Here is an 8608-nt window from a genome sequence, read left to right as displayed (position 1 = left end):
AAAAAATTTTAAAAATTCTCTGAATCTTTTTTCAATTATATTTATACAAGACCAACAGCAAAAAATATTCTATTCGATATCGATAAATATTAAAAAAATTATTTTTTTATTTACAAATTAGGTTATAGTATACAATAGGCTAGGTTCAAACAATTAATCACAGAGAAAGCAATAGATTTATGTAAAAATGTCTATTGTCTATGGCTAGATTAAGATTTAGTCTCAAAAAGCCTTGTGTTACCTCACATGTCACACGTCACAGGAATTGCTAGGCTTCGCGGGCTCAGAGCCTGATTCGATTTCCCTCCGCGGGATTGGCCCGGCGAGAAGTAAATTAAAACCTTAAACGAATTACTAGGTTGCTTCGATATTCCTTTAAAATTGATGTATTGAATCAATTTAAGACATGATTTACATGGAAATGTATTTTTTAATACAGTAGCTCAAAAAGTGGCATATTGCAGGGAGGTATAGCGTTCGGAAAGTGGGCTATTACACACTCGTGCTTTTTCTTTGCCATTCCCGCACTCGTGCGTTTTCTTTGCCAACTGTCAAAACAATGTGTATTAAAAAGAAAAAACCAACCACGAAGGTTTTATTAAAAAGATTCATAGAAGTTTTTATGATATATGATTTCTAAATATTATAATAATTGGATTCAATAAGTTCGGTTAGGTTTCTTTTCATTTCATATCAATTAAAAAAATATTAAAAAGAATTTTATAATATATTATGCAAATACGTATTTTTAAAAAGTTTACTAATAATTTTATTCAATAAGTTAGGTTAGGTTTATTTTATTTCATATCAATAAAAAAAATATTAAAAAGAAAAAACTAACCATGAAGTTTTTACTAAAAAAATCACAGAAGTTTTTATGATTCATGCAAATATTTTAAAAAGAAGCTACTATTTGTTTCAATATCAGATTTAATGATTGGACTCAATGAGTTATATTTGGTTTTCTTTCAATAAAAATAGTCTACTCAAGAATTGGCTGTATGGGCCAAGTTCCCTTTGCCTACCCAGAATGGGTGAAGAAAAGAAAAAACAAGCTTTGCTCATATTCTTTGCGGTTGGCGCCATTTTCCAAAAATGTTCTTTCGAGTTGAGTTATTTGTTGCACAAAATGAGTAATTTCGACGATATTTTATTTGAATGAATACCACCCGAACGCAGTATAATTGCATAAAATGCTTCGGAGAACAATTTACCGGAAACATATAAGTTGCTACATATCTACGTGCAACGAATTTATTCCGTAGAGAGAATAGAAAAAAAGCAAATAGTTTAATTAAATTGCTTAATTTTTTCGCAACTGTATTAAAAATAGTCGTTCAGTACACGTGCGGTACCGTCATTGCAACTTGTCCCGACTGTCAACCCTCACCTTCGGCTGCGCCTCGGCTCGGGTAGACATTCGTCGGAACTCGTTGCAATGACAGGCTTTCCGCACTTGTAATGAAATATACTATTTACACTTACAAATATTAACAATTTAAAAGATGCTAGTCCAATAGTACACGTACTTAATCTTATCAAAAAGAATTCAACATTCTGACGGATTATTAATTATGACATTGCAACTATGAATAGTATTTTCTAATGTTTTCCATGCTGATCCAGAATTGAATCTATGTAGAGACTGACCATGTTAGCAGACGCATGCTAGTGGCCAAGTGTGGGCAAACACATTAGTGTAATTCCATTCCATAAGTGTTGCAATAGCTATCCCTATCCTCTTCACAAACGAAGTATCATTGGAACTGTGTACAATGAAGATTATAAAAAAAATATAACGGCTAAACTAGCTTTAATATTATAACTAGAAAAAACGCGATATTCAATATAAATACTAATAAATGCGAAATTTAATATGACTGCTAAAAAAAGCTTTAATCAATATGACTATTAAAAACGCGATTTTAAATTACAACTGAAACAATTTGTTGGCCGTTTAGTATTTTGTGTTAGTATTAATACAAAATTATTATTAATTGTGAAAATAAAACCGTACTGAGGTTTCGCATGCTTTAAAACTTCTAACAATTAACAAAACGAAGTAGGTAATGACTCAATTTCACTTGTTTCTATTATGCTAAAAAGGGTCCTACTTATAAAAATGAGTGTAATTGCCGTAATATTAAACGCTCTAATAACCATTCTTTGTGTGCCTGGCCTTTCGGAAAACCCTTTGCGAAAAGGAAGTATTTTGAATTCTTAAGAAAGTAATGTTGTGGAAGAAGAAAATACATCCCTTTCATCTCATACGAGAAATCTACCTTTTCCTTCATTATGTACATGATATTTAAATATCTACTTTAAAAAAGTATTTCGTTCCTATCTAATAGAAATGTGGTAGTAAATTTTTAATTGTATACTTAATGTTATTTCCTTTTACAGAGTAAAGACTTTCCACATATGCTTTTTGAGCCGCTTTATTATTTTGAAATTGTAAGCTTTAATTTTTTTAACCATGTACCTTAATTTAATTTGAAAATACTATTTGCAAATCAATAAATTTAATTAAAATATATATTAAATGTTAATTTTTTTACTGGTATTTATTTATTCTAGTACAGTTTTCAACCATGAATATAAATGGCTTTAATAACCTCCACTATATCTGCATAGATGGCGCTTTTTCACAAACCACTTAATATGTCTGATTCTCATTAGTACGTAAATATTTCAACAGATGGCGATCACTTTCTTATCAAGATTTGTTTTTGCTTTAATATAAATAAATACCAAAAGCATTAATCAATCATATGTATACAATTCTATATAAAAATCGATTTTTGTATGGAATAAAATACAAAAAAGATCCGTCTCACCGTGACAATGTTTGCACATTGCCGTGACCAGGATTCGAACCTGGGTTACTACGGCCACAACGTAGGGTCCTAACCACTAGACGATCACGGCTACAGAGACTGTGAGAGCATTGTTGAAATTTAGTATAATATTCTAGAATTGAAGAAATCATGATGATTTACTTCCTGAATTATGTAAAAGTTATTATATGTGTTATTAATGGAGTTATATATATGTTTATGCATAGGTAACTAAAGATTTTCAAAAATATATAATTACACTCCTAATCGCCTTTTTTGTCCGACTTAAAGAAGGGCGTATTAATTTTTAAAGTATTATTGAAATAATATAACTTATTATTACGATTCATACTTATATATTATAAGAATATCGTTCTTATTGTTGTATTAGAAACACACTTTTTATTAAAACAACACGATTGCAGTATTGATAAATAAGATTTGCAATTTCCCTTTCACTTATAAATTAAATGATAAAAAACCAATTTGTGACTGTTCTCATTCACGTTGGCGTTTTTGCTTCCACTAAATTCATAATAAAAATGACACAATTTTAGAATGTGAAACTTATGTTTAACTATTGGTTTTCCATATTTTAACTTCTCGTATTTTTAACTTACTAGTCGTAGTTTTATATGAATCACCTGGAGAACCCGACCCTATAGGTTATTAAGATGTCGATGTTGTCCTATACACACGTCAATACAAAAGAGACGTTTAAATGTAAGTACGTACATATATACCATTCTCAATTTCACTTTAACACACAAATTTAAAACAAAATCTGTCTAGGCGTTGAGGTGTTTAATTATTAACGCGTTAACAGTCTAGATAGATTTATATGCATAATTTTTTGTACTAAAAAAACAAATGATGTCAGAAAGTCAAAGTTAAAACATTTATACCATTTAGACCACCTAAAATTTCAGATTTTAAAATAAAATAAATAATAAAATATAAAGACGATTCTAGTTATCCCTTCCAAAAGGTTACGAGTGGATAACAATGGGCAAGAAACTCGACACTAAGGGTCTGTTTCACAATGTCCGGATAAGTTCCAAATAAGCTATTTGTTACTTATTGGTACTATGATAAATAGTATTTTTGCGTTTCACGACTGCCAGATAGCTCTATACGTCATGAAATTCGAAGTATCTTATTTGGAACTTTTATCTTTCGAATAATTAATGTAATGCATAGCATAGTATTTGGCACTTTATACTCATACATTGTGAAACAGGCCCTTACTCTTTTAAAATAGGATTTACATTATTTTTCATATTATAATGATATGTAAAGACGATGTCTACTAATTCTACAATAAAACTGTTATGGAGGTCAATTTAAATTTTAATTATTATTTTAAATTCATTATTAATTTAAATTAATCATGTAAACATTCTTGACTCCTTGACTCCTCAAAAAAGAAATTACGAACACATGCATAGAAGATTTATATATATACTACTAGCGGATCCGACAGACGTTGTCCTGTCTACACGTCTTTAATTTCAAAATTTCAATTTTTAATAAGCCATTTTGATGAAAATTATTATTGAAATCTTATGACAATATCTAACGATCCAGCACATGGTCACACACGATATAACACAATGATAACAAAACTTTTTTTAAATTTCGGGACAGACTAAAATTAAAATTCGAATATTATTTAAAATTTGACACTGCGATGGTAGCGCCGTCTGTCGGATCCAATGTAAAACATTCCAAAATCAACAACAACTAATAAATTGAAAATTAATTAAAAAAACATTGTCCAGCGGACAAAATTGTGAATCTAAACCATTCCCAGATCCCCTTGAACACACACAAAAAATTTCGTCTAAATCGGTCCAGTCGTTTAGGAGGAGTTCAGTCACATACACACGCACACAAGAAATATATATATTAAGATTGGGCGCCATTCGTGAACTACTGTAATTATTATATTGTATCGTTTAAGTAATAATATGAGAGATAAAAACAGTCTCTGGATACAATGACAGGGGAGTAGTGTATTATCAAATAATATTTTTTTTATTTTTTTGCTGCCTACCGATTTTTTTTATAGATCAGGGGGCAAACGGTCAGGAGGCGCATCTGATGTTAAGTGATACCGCCTTGATTTTCCTGCTACCTGCTGATCCCGACTGTTTACAGGAACAACAGACTGCCAGCTTCGGCTTGCTCCACATAGTAATGAGCCTTTTATCCGAAATATATACATATATACGTAGAACAACGTCAGTCATATACGGTCAAGTGCCATCGAAGTTCACGATTATTTGACAGCAAGGTCGCTCCAATCACTGATAATTAACAGCAAAAAACGATTTATAATTGCAGAAATACACCACTTGATTGAGTTATTGAATTTATAAATATCCTACGTGTCAGCAAATAAATTAATAACAATTAACACTGTATTACATTGCATACACATTAGGATTTAGACTCTGGATAATAATATAACATCTTTGATTTGGTTATCTGCTGCACTGTTTTCTATACAACACACATATGTGTGTTTTAGTATGGCAGTTATTTTTATCCTAGACCTTCGCATATAATTATCAAATCAATGTTATACAAAATATTGTAAACACTATTTTAAAAGAGTAACTATAGAGTCATTTTTGAATTTATACTTCTTTTGGCGCGATGAAGAAAAATGATGAGAGTGAGTTTTTACGATGCGAGCGCACCCGAATTTTACATCGTAAAGTTAGGTCTAGGTGGCATGAAATAACTATGTTCAAGTTGTATATTCTAGTATTTTTATATTTTTAGTTTTTTGTTTATTTTGGTGTTTTTAAATCAATTTAATATACGACGGTGTTAGCATATAATTAAAAAAATTTTTTTGCATAAATTTAACATTTATCGTTAATCACTACTGCATTTTAGTTATGTTTATTCCATACGCCAAAGAAGTATAACTTCTAACGCGTATACATAAGTACACACACTCTTTCTTTTAATTTTAACGTGTTATTTTGTCTTTCAAGTTCCGTTTAAATAGGCCTAATTGAAATGAATTGACGTTGACTTTGACATCAGTTACAAAGATGCATAGCAACGGTTTGATCTACAGTTGCACTCTTCATTTCTGATGTAATATCAGTGTCGTAGGACAATTTCCTTCACTCCCTCAGCCTCCGGTAATGGGTATGATCTATCAATCAAATACACGGTGTATTTGATTGATCGGCCGAGAAAGTCACTTTAAAATTTTACGAAATGTTTTTCGAGGTTTAGCGCCTTATGCATTTTTTATAGCAATCTGACTGTAATCATTCGTGCATAGTACCGAGATAGTTTGGATATGGACCAATCTCGGTAAAACATTGAGTTAGACGCATATATAGCATATAAAAACAATAAAATATAATTCTTTTAAAGTACCATAACACCTAATGTGGCAATAGACAACTGTTTAGAACATCAAGGTCTGTGGTAGACCCAAAAAAGTTCAATGAGAACCGAAACTATGTTCCCTGGATTGTCATGACATGACATTTATGGGATTTGTATAGCATATAAGTAATGTATTATATAATTTTAGCTTGTTTTCTTACAAAGTAATCTAAGATATGTAATACATACCGCAAAAACTATCGGTTTAATGTTACTAATAAGGAACTGCACTTGTCGCTAAAATAATTAGATCAAAATACACTTGTCCATTTAATCGATTTAGAAAGGAAATACTGTGTCGCTATGCTCAGATATATTTTAATTAACACCGCAGTTACATTAGTAATAGTGGGTTTGGGACATAACTGACAATTTATTTATAAAAACTGGTCATACGATAACTGACTTCAAGAAAAAATGGCGATACCGGTCGATAGCGGTTGTTATAGATAATGTTTTTATCTTTTTAATTATATTTACTTGCATTTTTCGTAATATTTTTTTAAATCAAGAAAATAAAACTCGGGTTTATATTAAATAGATTTTAATACTCAATATATCTTACAATTATTATTTTTTTGTAGAAGGAGTTAATACTTGTTAATTGCGTTTAATGTTTATTTTTAAATATGTATTGCGTTGTTTGTTTTGTGTGTAATTTAATTGTTTAGATATATTAAAATAATAAGTAGCTCAAGGAATACTGATAAGAAAATTAATAAATATTGTAGAACAATAGATTGTAGATTACATAATGCTAATATGAAATGTATATGTGGAGTACTCAAAGTCAGATAGCTTAAAGTATAAGTTGTTACAAACGTTCCTGGAACTTATCTGCGAATCAGACAACATCTATTTTTCATCCCCCTTAAATGTTAAGGGAGATCCCCCTAAAAATAAAACTCTCTGTTTTGTTACTCTAAATTTTACTGTTTCTAATTTTACAATTTTACTCAACTCTAAGGTCAACCGCTATGTTTTATTTTTTAATTGACTTATGACTTGAAATCTGAGGTTTATATACTTAGAGAAAAATTCACAGAAAAACCTAAAAAGTTTTCATTGCGAAAAACCTCTTCAACCGAAAAAGTCTCTGGGGTAGCATAGCATATTATGTTCCATGTTGGTATGTACTAAAAAGGTAGGCTAAATAAAATCACATTTAGGAGAAACAAAGTTCACGGGCAGCTAGTTTTAATATATACGTAAATTGAGTATGGCAAAGTTGAATTAAGGACGAAGAATAAAAAAAAATAACAAGTAATTTTACAATCAGATCGATCCTCCTACTGTTCACTACACACAAAAACTACACTCCAATTGGTATCCCTGCTGCTTTTGTTTCTTGAAGTAGTTCAAAATCCGTGTTTTCACTATTGGTGTCCAATGTATGACTGATGTAGTCAATGTTAAGATACGTCCTAGCTGCGTCTTACTACAATAAAAATATTCATTTAATACTCATTTATACCTTTGTGACAAGACTTTCAGATTAAAGATATAATTTTAAAAAAAAAATTATTTTTACTAATATTTGGTAATTATGGTACGTCTATTTGCTTCAGTTTCATTGCACAACTTAGCGGTACTGCCCTCTAGTGACAGATGTAACCTCCAGTATATACCCCTATTTTTTATATTCTTATTTAAAATTAAATGTTCAATATTGTTTTCGTTTTTCTAAATTAAAAAAAATCTGATAATTTTTATATGTAATTAAAACACAGAAACTACATTCACATTTATGTAATGGCATGAATATTCTACATAGCCTTTATTTAATATAATTGTTTTATTTGTAAACACATTGAGCCGTTTCAAAGTATATTAAAAGTTCAGTGACAGCGTTAGAAATTGCTATGCTTTAGCGTTTAAGCAACTCTCAATAATTCTATCGACCAGCGGTTAAATCGAGATCGTGTCTCGTGATTGAGGTAAATGAACGCCCGGAAGCGTATTGCTACTAAAATGTTGAAGTAATGGAAGTGAAATTCGCACTACAAAAATATTATATTGATTTGTGAATTTTTACTATCACATAATAATAGATAAGTCATCAACTAGTATTGTTCATATATGTCCACCTGCCATCGTCATTATAATTAAACCGTTAATACAAATGTTTTATTTAATTTGTCAATATTGCTGTTAAATTATAATGACAAATTAAAATACATTTAGATAATGTAAACTAATTTTAGTCTATAATCAATATCAGTACATTAAAAGATTAAAAATCAACATATTTATAAACAGCCCGTGGATACGCATTTTAATGTGGTGTGTTTCCGTCATTAGAGAAACTTCCTTTTTGAATATTTGTAGGGCGTATCACTTAGACCGGGAGCCAA

The 8608-nt window shown here is 30.1% G+C and overlaps 1 non-coding gene across 1 annotated transcript; it reads right to left on the bottom strand.

Annotated features, from left to right (window-relative positions):
• Positions 1-2856: 2856 nt before the first annotated feature.
• On the bottom strand, positions 2857-2928 carry Trnah-gug. Its single transcript has one exon. It is a non-coding gene; the product is annotated as a tRNA-His (tRNA).
• Positions 2929-8608: the final 5680 nt, after the last annotated feature.

Source organism: Pieris rapae, chromosome 11 (assembly GCF_905147795.1).
Source record: "Pieris rapae chromosome 11, ilPieRapa1.1, whole genome shotgun sequence".
Taxonomy (NCBI): domain Eukaryota; kingdom Metazoa; phylum Arthropoda; class Insecta; order Lepidoptera; family Pieridae; genus Pieris; species Pieris rapae.
This window is presented reverse-complemented; position numbering and strand designations above follow the sequence as displayed.